The sequence below is a fragment of the Apium graveolens genome, chromosome 7 (assembly GCF_009905375.1).
Source record: "Apium graveolens cultivar Ventura chromosome 7, ASM990537v1, whole genome shotgun sequence".
Lineage (NCBI taxonomy): Eukaryota > Viridiplantae > Streptophyta > Magnoliopsida > Apiales > Apiaceae > Apium > Apium graveolens.
In genome coordinates, this window is record NC_133653.1 from 144,945,550 (window position 1) to 144,966,475 (window position 20,926).

General features: G+C 37.5%; 1 non-coding gene across 1 annotated transcript; it reads right to left on the bottom strand.

Annotated features, from left to right (window-relative positions):
* Nucleotides 1-16,384: 16,384 nt before the first annotated feature.
* On the bottom strand, nt 16,385-16,491 carry LOC141675834 (small nucleolar RNA R71). The gene has a single exon (XR_012556465.1). It is a non-coding gene; the product is annotated as a small nucleolar RNA R71 (small nucleolar RNA).
* Between the last annotated feature and the right edge of the window lie 4,435 nt (nt 16,492-20,926).

A 20,926-nucleotide genomic window follows, 5' to 3' on the forward strand; every position in this document is an offset into this window, starting at 1 on the left:
TATTTTAAAGCTCGAAACTATTTTTAAATCAATTTTAAATAAATAAATCTAATTAAATAATCAATTAAAATTAATTAATAACTAATTAAATTAATTAATCAATTAATATTTAAATTAATTGACTAATTAAATAATTAATTATCAACTAAAATTAATTAACTAAATAATTTGGATTTATTTTTGAATTAAAAATAAATTTTCAGAATAAACATAATAATTTTTAGAATTAACATGAATTTTCAGAAATTAAAACAGAATTTTGAATTATTTTTAAAAGAAAATCTGCACAAACAGATTTCTGGATTTTGAATTGGGGGAAAACAGATCAACAGCGGGTCGACAACCGGGTCAGGCAGCCAGGTTATCGGGTCGCCAAGAACATGAAGAACTCACCGGAAAAAGTGCAGAATCCGGTGAGTTACTCCGGTTCCGACGAGCTCCGACGAAGGCGTAAACAACGCCATTCGACCCCGATTCTGGTACCAACACCTCAAACACATACACAACATCACAAATTAAGCAACGACTGCGTTCATCAACAGTTCGAACACCAAATCCGGCTACAACTCCATTAAAACCGATGAGTTGAAGAACAATCCGGCGAACTACTTAACTTCGTCAAATCGGAACTAAAATCAACGGATTTTATACCAAAATAAAGCTTATTTCATCTACAATCTCTTCACCACATCGCAATCACTAGACGAATCAGGGTTAAACCATAAAATCAAATTAAAATAGGCAAAAACGAAGCAAAAACAAAAACTATATTAGACTAAATCCGAACTCAAACAAGGCAGATAATCACATGGGTCGATCAAGGAAATCATCCTAAAGCTATTTATGATCTAGAAAACAATCAAAACACTACATAAATCAGAATTCGATTTCAAGAACAAGAACTGAAGAAATGATTTTTACCACTAATCAATCCCAGGTCACGATTCTGGTATCAACAGATAGGGCTCGTTAAGAGCTTTGATTTGGTTATTCAAGCGTCAAAAACGGATGTCAGGATCATCCAAAATCATTGATCAAAGCTATGCTCAAGGATTTCACCCCCAAACTTTGTTCTTGAGATTTTCTATTTTCTGAATTTTTTTTTATGAAAATAAATAAATAAAATGGAAATTCTGCAGCTATTTATATTTTCTGGAAAATAAATACCCAAAATCAATTTTGGGGTGTTTTTATTCCCATAATTAAAATAATTAAGCCCCAAAATTATAATTACGGGGAATAATTTCAAAACAGTAAAATGTAAAATTCGTATCAAAATTCCCCAAAAATTTGGAATATTTCAAAATTATAGAAATACTGGGTATTTGAAATACGATTGATTTTATAAAAATAAAAACACGAATTTTGTAGGGTTTGACGTCCCGGTGGGGTCCTGGTTCATTAATTTTCGAAAAATAAAAACGATACTTAATTTAACTGAAAAACTCGAACACGTATAAAATACATTCACACACATAAAATGAGATAAAACGAGTAACGCTAATAAACACGTATCCAAATTACGGATTGATTCATATAAATGCATCTTAAGCACGTAACGAGTATCCTATTGGATCATATCGGATCCAAAAATAGGTTACTTAGCCGCTAAGTAAATGTAAAACGATACAATTTAATACCAGAATTGAGTAATTATCAACACCGAGCTTTTTATAAAACACCATATACGAAAATAATGTAAAAATATCTCTTCTCTCGAGAATACGGGTTTTATTGATTACCGAAATAACTATTGTATCGAAAATCTTGCGCCGGGCCGCCCACGGGTCAAACCGTAATCCGGATTGAAAAAGTCAAAACACGGAAAATGTCTGGAATTACCAGATTAGGTTAGAAAGGAGTTTTCGGAAGAGTTTCGGGTTGTAAAAATGCAAAAACGGTTGAAGTTGAACGATTCCCGGCTTTATAAAATAATTTTGGTAATTACTCAGAAAATAATTAATAATTCATAAATCAATATAAAATCATATAACAGTCCAAAACTTACCAGAAAAATATCACAATTATCTATATTTTATTCTGGACATATAAAAATTCAAATACTCAAATAATATCACGTATAAACACCCAAACATCAATTCCAATTATCAGATAATTTGCTAAAATTCACATAAAATCACATAAATAATTCCAAATAATTATAAAAATAATATCTGAAAATATGGGATATTACAATCTACCCCCCTTATAAGGATTCCGTCCTCGGAATCAGCAGAAGAGAGCACTAGGGATCTTATCACAAATTTTCCATTTCCAAATAACCTCAATTTTCCATAATCTCAAATAAATCTTGTATTCCTTGTATAATAAAACTTTTACTGGAGCTTTACTGTGCACCACTGTTCCATTCACACCCTTTGACCAATTCTTCAATAGAATCACTTTTACTGATCGCGAGAAAGAAGAATAGAGAGAAAGATAGAGAGAAGAAAAGAAAGAAAGATAGAGAGAGAAATAAAAGAACAGATTGACTTCGCTATATGCCAGTGATAGTTTAATCGCATTGCACTCCACTATCGTCCTTCATAATTCCATCAGATCTCCTTACTTTGACTTGGCCAGGATACTCAGCTTAACTTAATTGGCATACCTTCGATTATTTGGAATGATAAAATCATGGAATTTTAAAAGAAAAGAATTTGATACCATAACGGAACCAAAATCTGAATTTGAGAAAGATATTGTTGAAATAAAAGAATAACTGAGAGATCAATATGACCAAACGAACTTGGTATTGCGTGTCCCAATTAAGACACTACTAAAGTTTGTTAACCTTCATGTATTCACAATACACACAAGTGATGGCATCCCATCCAACTCCTATCACACAGACAGGGATACCTTGTGTCCCCTATAGTTAGGGTTGTTCATCTCAGTCAGAATAAAAGAATATGAAAGAAATTGAAAATCAAATGAATAAAGCTGAAAAGATTTCAAAGCTGATATTTCTAAAGGAAATGAAATCCAGAGAACAAAATTCTGGCACAAAATGAATAAACGGGTGTTAGGGAATATACTCTAACAAATACCTCTTTTGAGAGAGGTCAAAAGAAATTATAAAAAGAGGAGGTATTGCCAAAGTCTTATTATTTATCTTCTATTTGAACTCTTCGGTTGACTGGTCATCCGATTGTAGACACTTCTTCACGTTCAAGGATATCGATAATCTCCATCGTCGTCAAAACGTAGCAGCCTCGGAAGATTCTACCATAGAAGTTTGCAACTGCCAGGAGTTCCATCCAGATCAGCACAATCATCTCAAACGAATGCGCCTATCTTAACTTATTCGTTGGTACTATATCCAATAGTCCAAGAGGAACTCGATATGAGCTCAAACGTCCTCACATAGCTATACACACTCCTACACACTCTCGTTTCTAGTCTACTATAACCTCAGCTCTGATACCAACCTGTAACGCCCCCAAATCCGGGGTCAGAGGATTTGGTCGTCACTATAAAATTTCAATCCGAATTAACCTGTTTAATCAATAAATAAATGCCAGCGGAAGATATTTAACATAAATGACCCCAACAAATCCAAGATCTTTTAAGGTTACAGTTCTAGAAACAAGAATTCCAAATTCCACAAATAATTTTTTTCACTTTCTTTTGACACTCTTTTCAATAAATTCCAACTCACAATTAAACCCACTAGTATAACTTCGAAATGAAGTATACTAGGCCCAAATAAAATACACAACTATAATATAATATAATATAAACAACTTTATACAATAGAACTTACACTAGCCCGCAAACCCTGGACCAACCACCTTCCAAAAGCTTCTTCTTTGCTTCCTCGAATTACGCAGCTAAACAGCGCAAGCTAATCCTCACTGGATGTTAAATTTAAAAACAGGCAAGTATGAGCGGAAGAAATGCTCAGCAAGTTCATTATAGTAAATATGGGGTCGTTTGATATAAAACCGACATCTGCATCAGAGCAGAACATTTAAACTCATAGTTGCTAATCATAAAATTCTTTTTGATATTTTCAAGCGAAAGGCTTCAGCAATACTTTGAATCTTGATAAGAATAAAACTCGTAAAACAGTGGTTACGGAAATATCGTAAACAATGCTAACATGAAACAATGATTATAGAGTGGATTATAAACCCAGTCAAAAACGAACTCTTCAAATTAATACTTACTTTGCTATCATATCAAATTAGATATCAATACGAACTCTGATGCTCACAACACCCATACTGAAGGTAACATCAGTCATCTATACTAATACCACCTTTGATATTTAACAACAAACTAAGTATTCTCAAAATCAGAAACTGAATCAAAGCCACAATTCACTTTTAATCCAAAACAGAATCAATACTTTTAATCCAAAACAGAATCAGTTGATAAATCATTATTCTATGAATATCGAAAATGATATGATAATTTAGATTAGGATCATTCTCCGACGGACGTACTATCACATGCTGATCAGCCCGTGTGATAGCACAAGGTCATGATTCATAGAAACGTGACCCCAAAAACACGAGTACTCAAATAAAAAGGCATAACTAGCCTGTGGCAAAATGGTGTCATAATATTTCATATGGCACTTAGAAATAGCCCACCGCTGGACCGTCCGTCCCGGTCACTTACGCAATTATGATCCAATCTTAAAACCTTTTATTGAAATGGGGTCATGATACTCGACACCCGAAATAATTTTATTTCCCCCAATTCTTGGGTAGGAATATTCGCAACCAAATCACTTTTCTCAAAATCCAAAACATTTATAAATCCGAAAATTGGATAAGTAAAATCACTTGACTATTCTTAACATAGAACAGCAGACGAGTATTTGCATAACAGAATTATTTAATTCAGCGATATGTAAAACATTTATCGATTCTAAACTGAGAATGGGGAACGCAATACTTGCATCAAAAGATTTAAAATAAATATCACTTGAACAATAAGTGATGATAGGGATACTTGCATAATATGATTTGAAATAAACGTCACTTGAACGATAAGTGAAGTCAGGGATACTTGCCTTTGAGATTTAGCAGTTAGTCACACTTGCAAACACGCATCTATTCTGACATTCTGTCTCAAAGCATCACCATCTTTCTTCTACTAATTCTTTGGTCTGCTGCTCATGCAGTGCTGCAACCTAATATTCCACACTGTTCAAGTCTAGTCCTCATCCATGCCCTCTGGTTCTGATCGTCTTGAAAGACCCGCATCTATAATTAAAAGATACAAATTTAATCGTCTAAACGATAATCACTCAACGAACTGCGCGTCAAAATCCTATCGTCTACCCATACGATAGCCCACACATAATTATATCAGCCAAACACAGGAATCTTGACCCACATATGCACATAATTCACATAGCACGTATGCACATAATCCACATATCACATAATTCATATCACATATGACTCAGTTCATCAAAACGGTCGACTCGATATGTTTAAAACTGAAATCGGGTCAAAAATATGATTTATCGATCAATAATCGACTTGGAATGATTCGTAAAACAAACGACCTTTCGAAACAAAAGGATTTGGGTCTCGAAAGTATTTTTATTAAAAGCGGAATATTTTTCTGAGTCTGTACACATTCGTTTCGTATTAAACGGACGAACGGTTGATTTAATATGAATTTTTGAACATTTTTCGGAATTAAAACGGGTCTCCGAATCATTTAATAATTAAGTAATAGGGCTCGAACACTCGAAAATAATTTTATAAGAATTATCGAGCCTGGAAAATAATTTAAAATAATATTTTAAAGCTCGAAACTATTTTTAAATCAATTTTAAATAAATAAATCTAATTAAATAATCAATTAAAATTAATTAATAACTAATTAAATTAATTAATCAATTAATATTTAAATTAATTGATAATTAAATAATTAATTATCAACTAAAATTAATTAACTAAATAATTTGGATTTATTTTTGAATTAAAAATAAATTTTCAGAATAAACATAATAATTTTTAGAATTAACATGAATTTTCAGAAATTAAAACAGAATTTTGAATTATTTTTAAAAGAAAATCTGCACAAACAGATTTCTGGATTTTGAATTGGGGGAAAACCGATCAACAGCGGGTCGACAACCGGGTCAGGCAGCCGGGTTATCGGGTCGCCAAGAACATGAAGAACTCACCGGAAAAAGTGCAGAATCCGGTGAGTTACTCCGGTTCCGACGAGCTCCGACGAAGGCGTAAACAACGCCCTTCGACCCCGATTCTGGTACCAACACCTCAAACACATACACAACATCACAAATTAAGCAACGACTGCGTTCATCTACAGTTCGAACACCAAATCCGGTTACAACTCCATTAAAACCGATGAGTTGAAGAAAAATCCGGCGAACTACTTAACTTCGTCAAATCGGAACTAAAATCAACGGATTTTATACCAAAATAAAGCTTATTTCATCTACAATCTTTTCACCACATCGCAATCACTAGACGGATCAGGATTAAGCCATAAAATCAAATTAAAATAGGCAAAAACGAAGCAAAAACAAAAGCTACATTAGACTAAATCCGAACTCAAACAACGCAGATAATCACATGGGTCGATCAAGGAAATCATCCTAAAGCTATTTATGATCTAGAAAACAATCAAAACACTACATAAATCAGAATTCGATTTCAAGAACAAGAACTGAAGAAACAATTTTTACCACTAATCAATCCCAGGTCACGATTCTGGTATCAACAGATAGGGCTCGTTAAGAGCTTTGATTTGGTTATTCAAGCGTCAAAAACGGATGTCAGAATCATCCAAAATCATTGATCAAAGCTATGCTCAAGGATTTCACCCCCAAACTTTGTTCTTGAGATTTTCTATTTTCTGAATTTTTTTTATGAAAATAAATAAATAAAATGGAAATTCTGCAGCTATTTATATTTTCTGGAAAATAAATACCCAATATCAATTTTGGGGTGTTTTTATTCCCATAATTAAAATAATTAAGCCCCAAAATTATAATTACGGGGAATAATTTCAAAACAGTAAAATGTAAAATTCGTATCAAAATTCCCCAAAAATTTGGAATATTTCAAAATTGTAGAAATACTGGGTATTTGAAATACGATTGATTTTATAAAAATAAAAACACGAATTTTGTAGGGTTTGACGTCCCGGTGGGGTCCTGGTTCATTAATTTTCGAAAAATAAAAACGATACTTAATTTAACCGAAAAACTCGAACACGTATAAAATACATTCACACACATAAAATGAGATAAAACGAGTAACACTAATAAACACGTATCCAAATTACGGATTGATTCATATAAATGCATCTTAAGCACGTAACGAGTATCCTATTGGATCATATCGGATCCAAAAATAGGTTACTTAGCCCCTAAGTAAATGTAAAACGATACAATTTAATACCAGAATTGAATAATTATCAACATCGAGCTTTTTATAAAACACCATATACGAAAATAATGTAAAAATATCTCTTCTCTCGAGATTACGGGTTTTATTGATTACGGAAATAACTATTGTATCGAAAATCTTGCGCCGGGCCGCGCACGGGTCAAACCGTAATCCGGATTGAAAAAGTCAAAACACGGAAAATGTCTGGAATTACCAGATTAGGTTAGGAAGGAGTTTTCGGAAGAGTTTCGGGTTGCAAAAATGCAAAAACGGTTGAAGTTCAACGATTCCCGGCTTTATAAAATAATTTTGGTAATTACTCAGAAAATAATTAATAATTTATAAATCAATATAAAATCATATAACAGTCCAAAACTTACCAGAAAAATATCACAATTATCTATATTTTATTCTGGACATATAAAAATTCAAATACTCAAATAATATCACGTATAAACACCCAAACATCAATTCCAATTATCAGATAATTTGCTAAAATTCACATAAAATCACATAAATAATTCCAAATAATTATAAAAATAATATCTGATGGGATATTACATTCCCTCTCTGAAGATAATAGCTATGTTCCTCCTTACAGCCACATCCATGGTCTCTTTGAGTTTTGAGATACTTCTACGCAAAAGTTTGTCCTCATCGGCCTTTGGAAGAGGAAAATCCACTTCTTTCAGAGAATTCTTTGTAGAGTCCTTATTGGATCTGTTGTTGGGCTTGAGAACGATAGGTTTTAGATCCTTGGAAGAAGTCTCTCCAACCTTATTCCTCCCTACTGGCTTGAGCTCCATAATAATTGATTCCACTTTTGTGCTATGCTTCACAGATTGTGATTGAGAAGTTGTAGAACCAAATATTTGTTGCATCTTTTCATCAATCTTCTTCCTTTGCTCTTTGACTTGCAATTCAGCTGCTGCTATCTGGATTAGATCAATTCCATCAAGCTTTCCTTTGATTTGAATAATTGGAGAAGTGGTGATGGCAGGAACTAGAACTTGAGAAATTTGAACTGTTGTTGATGGCTCTCCTTCCCCTTCCCCTTTATTCTCCCCCTTTTTGTTATCATCAAGGGTAGGGGTCAAGCCTTGTGCATTTGCCAGCTGCATGAGTAGATTTGTTTGAGTTTGTTGATTCTGTAGAATGGTGACCATAGAGTCTTCAATGATCTGAACTCTGGTTTCCAATCTGGCCAGTATCTTATCAGCATCTGATTCTTTCCTCAGTCTCCCCAACAAATCTTGCATAGTACCATAAGGTATGACTGAATCCAACTTCTCAGCATTGTAGGATTTTAGATCAGCAATATCCTGCTTGAGCTCATCCACACTTAGATTCTGTTTGAAGTGCTGCAACTGCAGGAGATTCAGAGATTCCAGATGAGCTTGAAGAATTGCCTTGGTACCAGCATCTGTAGTCTCCTGAAGGGCCTTCTGAATTGTCATGACTTGTCTGACCAAAGTGACACCAAACTCTCCTGGTGTGGATGCTTTTGCCCATGCCCATTCAGGAAGATCTGGAACAGAACTTGGGCCTGCTACTCCCCCTAAGTTCATGCTCTCATCCAAAGAATCAGAGTCATCATCATTAGAATTTACTCCAAATTCTTCAGATGGCTCACCAGCTTGAGAAGGCAGCTTGTTAACAGCAGCTTTGTCTCTGAGAAGAGATTCTGAAGTGTGTACAATGTTTAATGTCTGTTCTGCCTCCACATTGCCCTGAGCAGCCAATAATTGATAGGCTGAAACAGGATGAGTAAAAGTGTCAGCATCCAAGGAAATGTTATCAATTTCAGCTTTGTAATGTTGCTGAAATTGTCTTTCCTTTTCTGCATCATCCACTTTCATTGACTCACTAGCAATGGCTGGATCCACCCTTATAGCTTCTGTACCTGCCTTTCTCTCTTTTTCTCTATTTTCTTGCATCAGGGGCTCCCTCTGGCTCACACATACCCTCACACCCTCACCCTCACCTTCTAAGGTGGCACTCCCCTCACTCACTTTTTCCATGCTGGAAGAAATAACATGCATATGGTGACTCTCAACCTCTCCTTTTGCCTGGGAGCAACCCAACCTCTCACTCAAAAGATCACTCCCTTCCCTCAAACCTAAAAGTGATTGTACAGTAGCCATGTCCTCTACAGTTGGAATTGTTTCTGTTATGTGTGTAGAGATCATCAACGGATAGGGAGTATCCATTGAAGTAGAAACTGATGGTATCAACGGATAACTGTTGTTAAGCTTATCCGTTGAAGAACAACCACTTGTCAACGGATGAGAGATATCCGTTGAAGAAGGAAAATATGTAGATATAGAAAGTGACATAATTGTTGAATCTGTGTGAATTGATTTTAAGTGAGGTAACACAGATTCTTCAACTACATCTGAAAGAATTGGCTGATGATCCAATAAATCATCTAAAAGTTGATAATCATCAGGTTTTGAGTGGGGCTCCTCCCTGAGTTTTAATAAGGGAGAATCAGGAATTGATGTGAATATCATATCCACATCCAGAGAGGGTGATGGAGAGTTTGATGATTGGTGTGTTTCTATTATAAGAGAATGGGGTTGTGACTCCACATTTGCTGGAATCACATCAAGCTGAATTTGTGAAGGCACAGATACAGGTGGATGTATCTGTGCTGTGTGTGCCCCTTGTATGGAAACTAGGGTCTTGGCCTTCTTCTTCCTTGAAAAGGCTTTAATTGGTGAATGTGTGGCTTCAGTGTCCCTCCCTCTTTTGGTCTGTGTCCCTGGTTGGGGACTATTTTCAATAGTTGCACCCTTTTGGGAGGATGCAACTAGGGATGTGTTAGACTCCTTTTGAACCACCACAGTCTTTTGAGAGACTGTGGCTTGGCTGGCTTGGATACCACTCACCTCTCCCACCTTATCCTGGGGGGTTTCTTGATGTTCACCCCTCCCCTCACCACTCACACCCTGTTCACTCCCTTCAGGGTTTATGGTAGTTGTTACAACTGTTGTTTTTTGAGAAACAACAGAGGTAGTTTTCTTTGACTTGAGTTTTGAAACTTTAGTTTTGGTGGCTTTGGTAGGAACCTGTTTGGGCAAAGACACAGATCCCATTGCCACACTTGAAGACAAAGAAACAATGGGGTTGGAGATAGTAGGAGTTATAGAAGTGTTTACCTCACTTACCTGTGGTGCATTCATGATTGGCAAATATACCAATGGCACCTGGCTGTTGAGGTTCATTCTCAAAAGGTCTGCAAGGACCCTTTTCTCTTGTGCCCAGCATTTGAGTTTATTATTCTCATTTGATATGACCAATCCTTCAGCAACATGGTTAGCCAATAACATAAAGAATCTAGCATAGTAGATGTTATGTGGTCTATTAGCTTTGTTACCTAATCTGGAACCTAATTCTAGCATGACACAATTACTAAAATTAAAGTACCTATCAGAAACTAGCATATAAAGCATATTAACAAGAGATGAAGTTATGGCATCAAAATTGCTAATTTTCCCAGAGAAAACCTTAATAAAGGCATCTCCAAGAAAACTCCATTATTTCCTAAGGCCTTTCCTTCTAATGCTACCTAAACTAGCAGAATCAAAAGCATAGCCTATGGAATCTAACATAGCAGATACATCTTTATCAGTGTGTGGTGTTATGGCATTATTCTCAGGCAACTTAAAGCAAGACTGTATATCATCACAGTTAATGCAATAATCCTTACCTTTGAGAGAGAAGGCAATAGTCATATCTGTGGAGTTGAACTCTGCAGTTGTCCAAATCTCCTCAATCACCTCACAGTAGATGGTTGGGGCTTCCAGCATTGCATAGCTTAGTTTGCAGTTTTTGATGAAGTCCATCATCTTGTGATAATCAGAATGGGCTTCATTCTTTTCAACCAAGGCTACGAAATTATTCTTTTCATAAACAAATCCTGTTTGAGACATAATTTTGACTACTGGTGCCATTGTTGTGAGTAGAGGTTGCAGAGAAAAACTTGAGAATTTTAGGAGAGAAGGAGAATAAGAATTGCAAGAAAGCGTAAAGTGAAAATAAGAGTTCAATTGGGCTTTTATACTTTCTTGAATTAAAACGAAAATAAAATGATTAAATGATACTTTTAAATAAATTACAGCCGTTTAAGAGGAAAGAAAACTGTAGAAATTCTGAAAACTGCCTTTAACACAAATACATACAACAGTGTATATATGTATCAACGGTTGAGTAAAAGAATCAACGGCTGTGACTCACTTATAGTAACTGATGTGACACTTCAACGGATAAGGTAAATAGTTATCCGTTGATGATCAACACCATTTTATCCATTGAAGGATAAAATTACCAGAAATGTATTTGTCTTTCAACGGATAATGAACATCCGTTGATAGAACAATTTTGGCTTTCAACGGATAGGGAATATCCGTTGATAGGACAAGTCTTACTTAAAGCCAACTTTGTTCTTGCAGCAAATTCATTTCAGGCTTCAAGACAGATTATATAGAGAACATAAATTATGAATAATTAAGCATACCTAGCTCACTTATTAATCTTGTGAATGTTGATTCATCAAGTGGCTTGGTAAATATGTCTGCAATCTGCTTTTCACTTGGAACAAAATGAAGTTCCACTGTACCTTTCATCACATGTTCCCTAATGAAATGGTACTTGATGTCAATGTGCTTGGTTCTTGAGTGCTGCACTGAATTTTCAGTAATGACAATGGCACTTGTGTTGTCACAGAATATTGGAATTTTGTCAACAGTCAAACCATAGTCAAATAGTTGATTCCTCATCCATAGTATCTGTGCACAGCAACTACCAGCAGCAATGTACTCAGCTTCAGCTGTTGATGTAGAAACAAAATTTTGCTTCTTGCTGAACCATGACACAAGCTTGTTCCCTAGAAATTGACAGGTGCCAGTTGTGCTTTTTTTGTCTATTTTACAGCCTGCATAATCTGCATCTGAGTAGCCAATTAGATCAAAACCAGACTCTCTAGGGTACCAAATTCCTAGATTTGGAGTCCCTTTGAGATATCTGAAGATTCTTTTAATAGCCACTAAGTGAGATTCTTTAGGGTCAGCTTGAAATCTAGCACAGAGACATGTAGAAAACATTATATCAGGTCTACTAGCAGTTAAATATAAAAGTGAGCCAACCATGCCTCTATAACTTGAAATATCCACAGACTTTTCAGCCTTATTTAATTCAAGCTTGGTGGCAGTGGTCATGGGAGTTTTTGCAGATGAACAATCCATTAAGTCAAACTTCTTTAAAAGATCATAAATATATATAGTTTGACTAATGAAAATTCCATCACTAACTTGTTTAACTTGTAAACTAAGAAAATAAGTTAGCTCTCCCATCATGCTCATTTCATATTTACTTTGCATTAACTTAGCAAACTTTTTACAAAGCTTATCATCAGTAGATCCAAATATAATATCATCTACATAAATTTGAACAAGTATTTTAGAGCCATTAACATTTCTAAATAAGAGAGTTTTGTCAACAGTACCTCTTGTGAAGTGATTATCTAGAAGGAATTTTGACAAAGTCTCATACCAGGCTCTAGGTGCTTGCTTTAGTCCATAGAGTGCTTTCAACAGATAATACACATAGTCTGGAAAGTTTGGATCTTCAAATCCTGGAGGTTGGCTTACATAAACTTCTTCCTCCAATTCCCCATTTAGAAATGCACTCTTGACATCCATTTGATAGACTTTGAAATTGGCATGAGCTGCATAGGCTAGAAAGATTCTGATGGCCTCAAGTCTGGCAACTGGAGCAAATGTTTCATCAAAATCTATTCCTTCTTGTTGAGAATAGCCTTTAGCAACCAATATGGCTTTATTCCTTATGACAATGCCATTTTCATCCATCTTGTTTCTGAATACCCATTTTGTGTCAATAGAACTCTTGTTCTTTGGCTTGGGTACCAGCTTCCATACTCTATTCCTTTCAAATTGGTTTAGCTCCTCTTGCATTGCTAAAATCCAATCTGGATCCAATAGAGCTTCTTCCACTCTCTTAGGTTCCTCCTGTGATAGAAAGCTACTATACAGACATTCATCTTGAGTAGCCCTTCTAGTTTGCACTTTAGATGTAGCATCACCAATGATCAGTTCAAAAGGGTGATTCTTGGTCCATTTCCTTTGAGGTGGTAGATTAGCTCTAGATGAGGTTGCCTCAGTATTGTCATGATGTGAGATAGAATGTTGATTGGTTGAAACTCCCCCTGAGTTGCTGATCCTTTGAAAGGAATTGGGAGCTCTATCAACTGATGAAGTGAATTGATTATCTGTTGACAGACTGTGATCAAAGGATGCTTCATTATGAGCTTCAACGGATGATGCACTTTGTCTTTCAACGGATGCTGCATTGTTTCTTTCAACGGAAGCTGAATTATGACTTTCAACGGATGCAGCATTCTGTGCATTATCCAAAGGCAGATTCTGAATTCTTCTTGAGATGCCTTCTTTATCATTCTCATCTTCACTATCATCACAATATATCTCAATGTTGTCAAATTTGAGTCCTTCATGAAGTCCCTCATCTGTTAGTCCATTAATCTTTTTATCATCAAACACAACATGCACAGATTCCATGACAATGTTGGTTCTTAGATTGTAGACCCTATATGATTTTCCAGCAGAATAACCAACAAATATTTCTTCATCAGCCTTTGCATCAAACTTTCCTTTGTGATCAGATTGATTCCTTAAGATGTAACATTTGCAACCAAAGACATGCCGAAAGTTTAAAGTTGGTTTTCTTCTCTTGAATAATTGATAGGGAGTCATGCCTTTTTCCTGATTGATTAGAGAAATATTCTGAGTGTAACATGCACAGTTAACAGCCTCAGCCCAAAAGTAAGTTGGGAGTTTTGACTCTTCAAGCATTGTCCTTGCAGCTTGATAAGTGGCATTTTATACCACTTAGAACATCTTAAAATGGCTTAAATTGGTGTCTTGAAATCAAGTATTTTGTGTATTTGATGCGTTTTTCTAGTGTTTATGCATTTCAGGGTATTAGTTGCATTTCGGGGGAGGAATCATCAAGAATAAGCCTTGGCATGTGTTCACCATTGCGAGAGGAAAGGAACGGGCAGATTACGGCGAAGAAACGGAGCAAACTTAGATTTTTTCCAGTGGAGGCCTGCGCGCCCGCGCAGCTATGTTGAGCGGCCGCGCAGCAACCTGCGCGCCCGCGCAGCTATGCTGAGCGGCCGCGCAGGGTTGGGAATTTTGCTGAATTATTTTAGACTTCTACTTCTGTTTGGCTTCCAACTTCTATGTAATCTGAGTTTTATGGGACTATTATATAAGTAGATTTGAGACGTTTTCACAGGGGGGATTGGAAGAAAAGAAAAGACTGTGTTTTACGCAAGGAGCGAAGGAGATAAGGAAGAAGACCGATTTAGCACACCGCAACGAAGAGGAAGCATATTTTCTTGTGATTCTTGTTTCGTTGTATCGTTGGATGCTAGTTTTCTTGCTTTGACTTATTTACTCTTGTGACGTACTCTGTTTTAATATAATTAGTTTAGTTATTATTTTCTTGTGTTTGTTTATCATGATTTCATATGAACCCATGATGGCGATAAGTTCTATTATATGCTAATCGTGATCATGGGGTTGCAACAGATTTATTATGGAATTCTTTAGTTAATTGTTTAATACTTTAGTGTGTGATGATTGCTTGATATCTAGTATTGGTTGTGCGTATTCATCTTATGTGCGTCGCGAACATATAAGATAGGGTGTTAATCTCTTGTGAAACGAAGGTGGATCTTGAGATTTAGAACTTGCCATGCTAGCATAGGTTCATGTACGTTGTGCATGATTAGTGGGTAACTCTAACAGTTTTATTTGCCCTATGTAATCAAAAAGAATAACTTGTGCTTAAATCGTTGTGTTGTCAATTTCTGTAGACATATAGGAACTCAACATAATTGATGACTATTCGACTTCTATCTTAATTGTGGATGCTTGGTAGAATGGTATTAGTGCAATGAAAGTTGGCTTTTATCAGTTTCGTGTTATTCGATTAATATCATCACTGTCACATACTAAAACTGTTGATCTCATGAGTGTTTTATTATTGATAAATTGAAGTGTTAGTTAAGTGGTTAATTTAGTAGTTAATTATAGTTAATATTTAATCAACAGTTTTAAGTGTTATTATCTTAACATTGAGAAGTAATCATACATTGGTGAGTGAGTTTAATTAGACAATAATTTAGTTTGAGTCTCTGAGGGAATGAACTAGAAAGTATTCTATATTACTTGCGAACGCGTATACTTGCGTGAATATTAGCGCGTGTTTTCGCCCTAACAAGTTTTTGGCGCCGCTGCCGGGGACTCGGCGTATTTGTTTAGTTTATGTACTTACCATCATTGGTCATTAGGACTCAGTGATTAGGACGTAGTAGTTACTTATTTTTTCTGGTTGTGTTTCAGGTACTTTAGCAAGCGTTTATGCAAACTCGTTCTCGTGCTCGCAAGAGGACTTTAGATACAGCTGAGGAGACAGACGAAGTTCTTGATATTCCGGAGAAGTTAGATTTTGAGGATTCGGATTCAGGAACTGAGCAGAAAGAACCAGTAAACATGGGAGATCGTATTGTTCAAGCTGATCCAGCTCTTATGGATTTTTCTCGGCCTAAAATTGATGACATTCAGTCAAGCATCCTTCATCCGGCTATTCAAGCTAACACCTTTGAAATCAAGCCGGGCACTATTCAGATGGTGCAGAATTATGTTTCTTTTGGAGGAGCGGCAACTGAAGACCCCAACATGCACATAAGGAATTTTGTCGAGATTTGCAGCACTTTTAAGTATAATGGCGTGACTGATGAGGCTATCAAGTTGAGGCTTTTCCCATTCTCACTAAGGGACAAGGCTAAAGACTGGTTACATTCTGAACCAGCTGGGTCCATCACTACGTGGCAAGATCTTGCGCAAAAGTTTCTGGTGAAGTTTTATCCGATGGCAAAGACTGCTGCTGTGAGGAGTGCTCTTACTCAGTTTGCGCAGCAACCTACGGAGTCTATGTGCGAGGCTTGGGAACGCTACAAGGAAATGTTGAGAAAATGTCCACATCATGGAATGCCGGATTGGATGGTGATCACTGGTTTCTATAATGGTTTGGGGGCTCAATCTCGGCCTTTGCTCGATGCAGCAGCTGGAGGCGCCTTATGGGCTAAAAGCTATACTGAGGCGTATAATCTTATCGAGACGATGGCTGCAAATGAGCATCAAAATCCAACTCAGAGGATGACGTCAGGCAAGGTAGCAGGTATTCTGGAAGTTGATGCAGCCACCGCTATTGCAGCCCAGCTCCAAGCGCTATCAATGAAGGTTGATTCTTTGGCTACGTATGGAGTTAATCAAATAGCTATGGTTTGTGAGCTTTGTGCAGGTTCTCATGCTACGGATCAGTGTTCTCTTGTAAACGAATCTGTTCAGTATGTGAATAATTATCAGCGACAACAACAGCCTGTGCCAGCGACCTATCATCCTAACAACAGAAATCATCCAAATTTCAGCTGGGGGAATAATCAGAATGCTATTCAGCCACCATATCAGCAAGGAGTGAGTAAACAGTTTAACCCACCTGGATTTCAGCAACCACAGTAGTATGCTACAAGGCAATCATATCCTCAACAGGGAAGTGCAGCTGCACCTACTAGTGCTGATTTTGAGGAACTTAAGCTGTTGTGCAAGAGTCAGGCGGTTTCTATCAAGACCTTGGAAAATCAAATCGGTCAATTAGCCAATGCAGTGCTCAATCGTCAACCTGGCACTCTTCCCAGTGACACGGAAGTACCAGGCAGGAAGGAAGCTAAAGAGCAAGTCAAGGCTATTACCTTAAGGTCTGGAAAAGTAGCTGATGCTGAAAAGGCAAAAGAAGTAGAAGCTGAAATTAGAGGTGAAGAATCTAAGCAAAAGGAGAAAGCGGCGGAACCAAGGAAGACTACTGTTGAACACACTCTGCCTGAGGCTAATACAGGGGAGAAACAACTTTATCCTCCACCACCTTTTCCTAAGAGATTGCAGCAACAAAAGCTGGATAGACAGTTCGGGAAGTTTCTGGAGGTGTTCAAGAAACTTCACATCAATATACCTTTCGCTGAAGCTCTTGAACAAATGCCTAGTTATGCGAAGTTTATGAAGACTATTCTTTCAAAGAAGGTGAAACTGGATGACCTTGAAACCGTTGCTCTCACGGAAGAATGCAGCGTTGTTCTGCAACAAAAGTTACCACCAAAACTGAAAGATCCAGGAAGCTTCACCATTCCTTGCACAATTGGCAATCTAACGTTTGACAAGTGCCTTTGTGATTTGGGAGCAAGCATTAATCTGATGCCGTTGTCGATCTTTAAAAAACTGGATCTGCCTGATCCAAAACCCACATACATGTCACTACAATTGGCTGACCGTTCCATTACTTACCCAAGGGGCATAGTTGAGGATGTGCTCGTCAAGGTGGATAAGCTCTTCTTTCCTGCAGATTTTGTTATTCTGGATTTTGAGGAAGATAAGAAGATTCCCATAATCTTGGGAAGGCCTTTCTTGGCTACTGGCCGTACCTTGATAGATGTGCAAAAAGGGGAACTTACTATGCGGGTCCAAGATCAGGATGTGACCTTCAACGTATTCAAGGCAATGAAATTCCCTACAGAAGATGAGGAGTGCTTAAAAGTGGATGTGATTGATTCTGCGGTTACTTCGGAACTCGATCACATGCTAATGTCTGATGCATTGGAAAAGGCCTTAGTGGGGGATTTTGACAGCGATGATGAAGATAGCAACGAGCAATTACAATATCTGAACGCTTCTCCCTGGAAGCAAAAGCTGGACATACCATTTGAATCTCTTGGTACTTCTGACCTCAAGAACGCAGAAGGAAAGCTCAAACCATCAATAGAGGAAGCACCTACCTTGGAGCTCAAGCCATTACCTGAACACTTGAGGTATGCTTTTTTAGGTGATTCATCTACGTTACCTGTTATTATTTCATCTGACCTTTCAGGTAGTGAGGAAGACAAGCTCTTAAGGATTTTGAGAGAATTCAAATCGGCTATAGGATGGACCATAGCAGACATCAAGGGGATAAGTCCTTCATATTGTATGCATAAAATTCTGCTAGAGGAAGGTAGTAAGCCAACTGTGGAACAGCAGCGAAGACTGAATCCCATCATGAAGGAGGTGGTGAAGAAAGAAATTCTGAAATGGCTAGATGCAGGCATCATTTATCCTATTTCTGACAGCTCATGGGTGAGCCCCGTACAATGTGTACCTAAGAAAGGAGGTATCACTGTGGTCGCAAATGAAAAGAATGAGCTCATCCCTACTCGAACAGTTACAGGATGGAGAGTATGCATGGATTATAGAAAATTGAACAAAGCCACAAGGAAGGATCACTTCCCCCTTCCATTTATTGATCAGATGCTTGACAGATTGGCGGGTCATGAGTATTTTTGTCTTCTGGATGGTTATTCCGGGTATAATCAGATTTGTATTGCACCAGAGGATCAGGAAAAGACTACCTTCACTTGTCCATTTGGCACGTTTGCTTTTCCCAGAGTTTCGTTTGGGTTATGTGGCGCCTCGGCCACCTTTCAGAGATGTATGATGGCTATATTCTCTGACATGATTGGAAATAACGTCGAAGTGTTCATGGATGACTTCTCCGTCTTTGGACACTCATATGATGAATGTTTGAATAATCTGCGCGCCGTACTCAAAAGATGCGTGGAAACTAATTTGGTGCTTAATTGGGAAAAATGTCACTTTATGGTGCGTGAAGGCATTATCCTTGGGCATAAGGTCTCTAGCAAGGGTCTGGAGGTGGACAAGGCCAAGGTGGGAGTCATTGAAAATCTTCCCCCACCTAATTCTGTGAAAGGAATCCGTAGTTTTCTTGGTCATGCGGGTTTTTATCGGCGATTCATCAAGGACTTTTCAAAGATATCTAAGCCGTTGTGCAATTTGCTTGAGAAAGATGTGCCGTTCAAATTTGATAATGAATGTTTGGCAGCATTCGAGACTCTCAAGGAGAGTTTGATCACGGCACCAGTCATTACAGCACCAGATTGGACAGAACCATTTGAGATGATGTGTGATGCGAGTGATTATGCGGTAGGTGCAGTGCTGGGACAGCGCAAGAAAAATCTCTTCCATGTGGTCTACTATGCGAGTAAGACTTTAAATGGTGCCCAATTGAACTACACCACTACTGAGAAGGAGCTTTTGGCTATAGTCTTTGGCTTTGAGAAATTTCGATCTTATCTGCTTGGTACGAAAGTAACAGTATTCACTGATCATGCAGCTATTCGCTATCTGGTTTCTAAGAAGGATTCGAAGCCGAGACTCATTCATTGGGTGCTTTTACTTCAGGAATTTGAGTTAGAGATCAAAGATAGAAAAGGTACTGAGAATCAAGTAGCTGACCATCTCTCTAGGTTGGAGAATCCCGATTCTACTTCACAAGATAGGACGTTAATCAATGAATCTTTTCCGGATGAGCAGTTGTTTGCAATTCAGGAGGAAGAACCATGGTTTGCAGATATTGTAAACTATCTCGTCAGCAATATAATGCTTCCTAATTTGACATCCGCTCAAAAGAAGAATTTTCTGCATGAGGTGAAGTGGTATATGTGGGATGAACCATATTTGTTTAGACAGGGAGCTGACCAGATCATCAGGAGATGTATCCCGTTCTGTGAGACGGAGGGGATATTACGAGACTGCCATTCCACGGTTTATGGTGGACACTATGGCGGTGAGAGGACGGCAGCTCGTATTCTGCAAGCAGGTTTTTTCTGGCCTACCTTGTTCAAGGATGCTCATCAGTTTGTTTTAAGGTGTGATCGTTGCCAACGAGTGGGAAATTTGTCAAGGAAGGATGAAATGCCATTAAATGTGATGCTTGAAGTCGAGGTCTTTGATGTATGGGGAATCGATTTCATGGGGCCTTTTATCTCGTCTTGCAATAATCAGTACATCTTGCTGGCAGTCGATTATGTCTCAAAATGGGTCAAAGTTAAAGCTTTACCGACAAATGATGCTAAGGCAGTGCTAAATTTTCTTCATAAGCAAATTTTCACAAGGTTTGGAACACCTCGGGTAATCATAAGTGATGAAGGATCGCATTTTTGCAACCGTAAGTTCACTTCTATGATGCAGCGTTATAATGTGAATCATCGAGTAGCTACTGCCTATCATCCGCAAACAAATGGTCAAGCGGAAGTGTCTAACAGAGAGATAAAGTGCATTCTAGAGAAGGTTGTTTGTCCGTCAAGGAAGGATTGGTCTTTAAAGCTCGATGAAGCTGTTTGGGCTTACAGAACAGCATACAAAACTCCACTTGGGATGTCACCGTTTCAGTTGGTGTATGGAAAGGGATGTCATCTACCTGCGGAGCTTGAGCATAAGGCCTACTGGGCATTGAAGAAGTTGAACCTGGATTTAGATGCAGCTGGTAAGAAAAGAATGCTTCAGCTTAATGAACTGGATGAATTTCGACTTCAAGCGTACGAA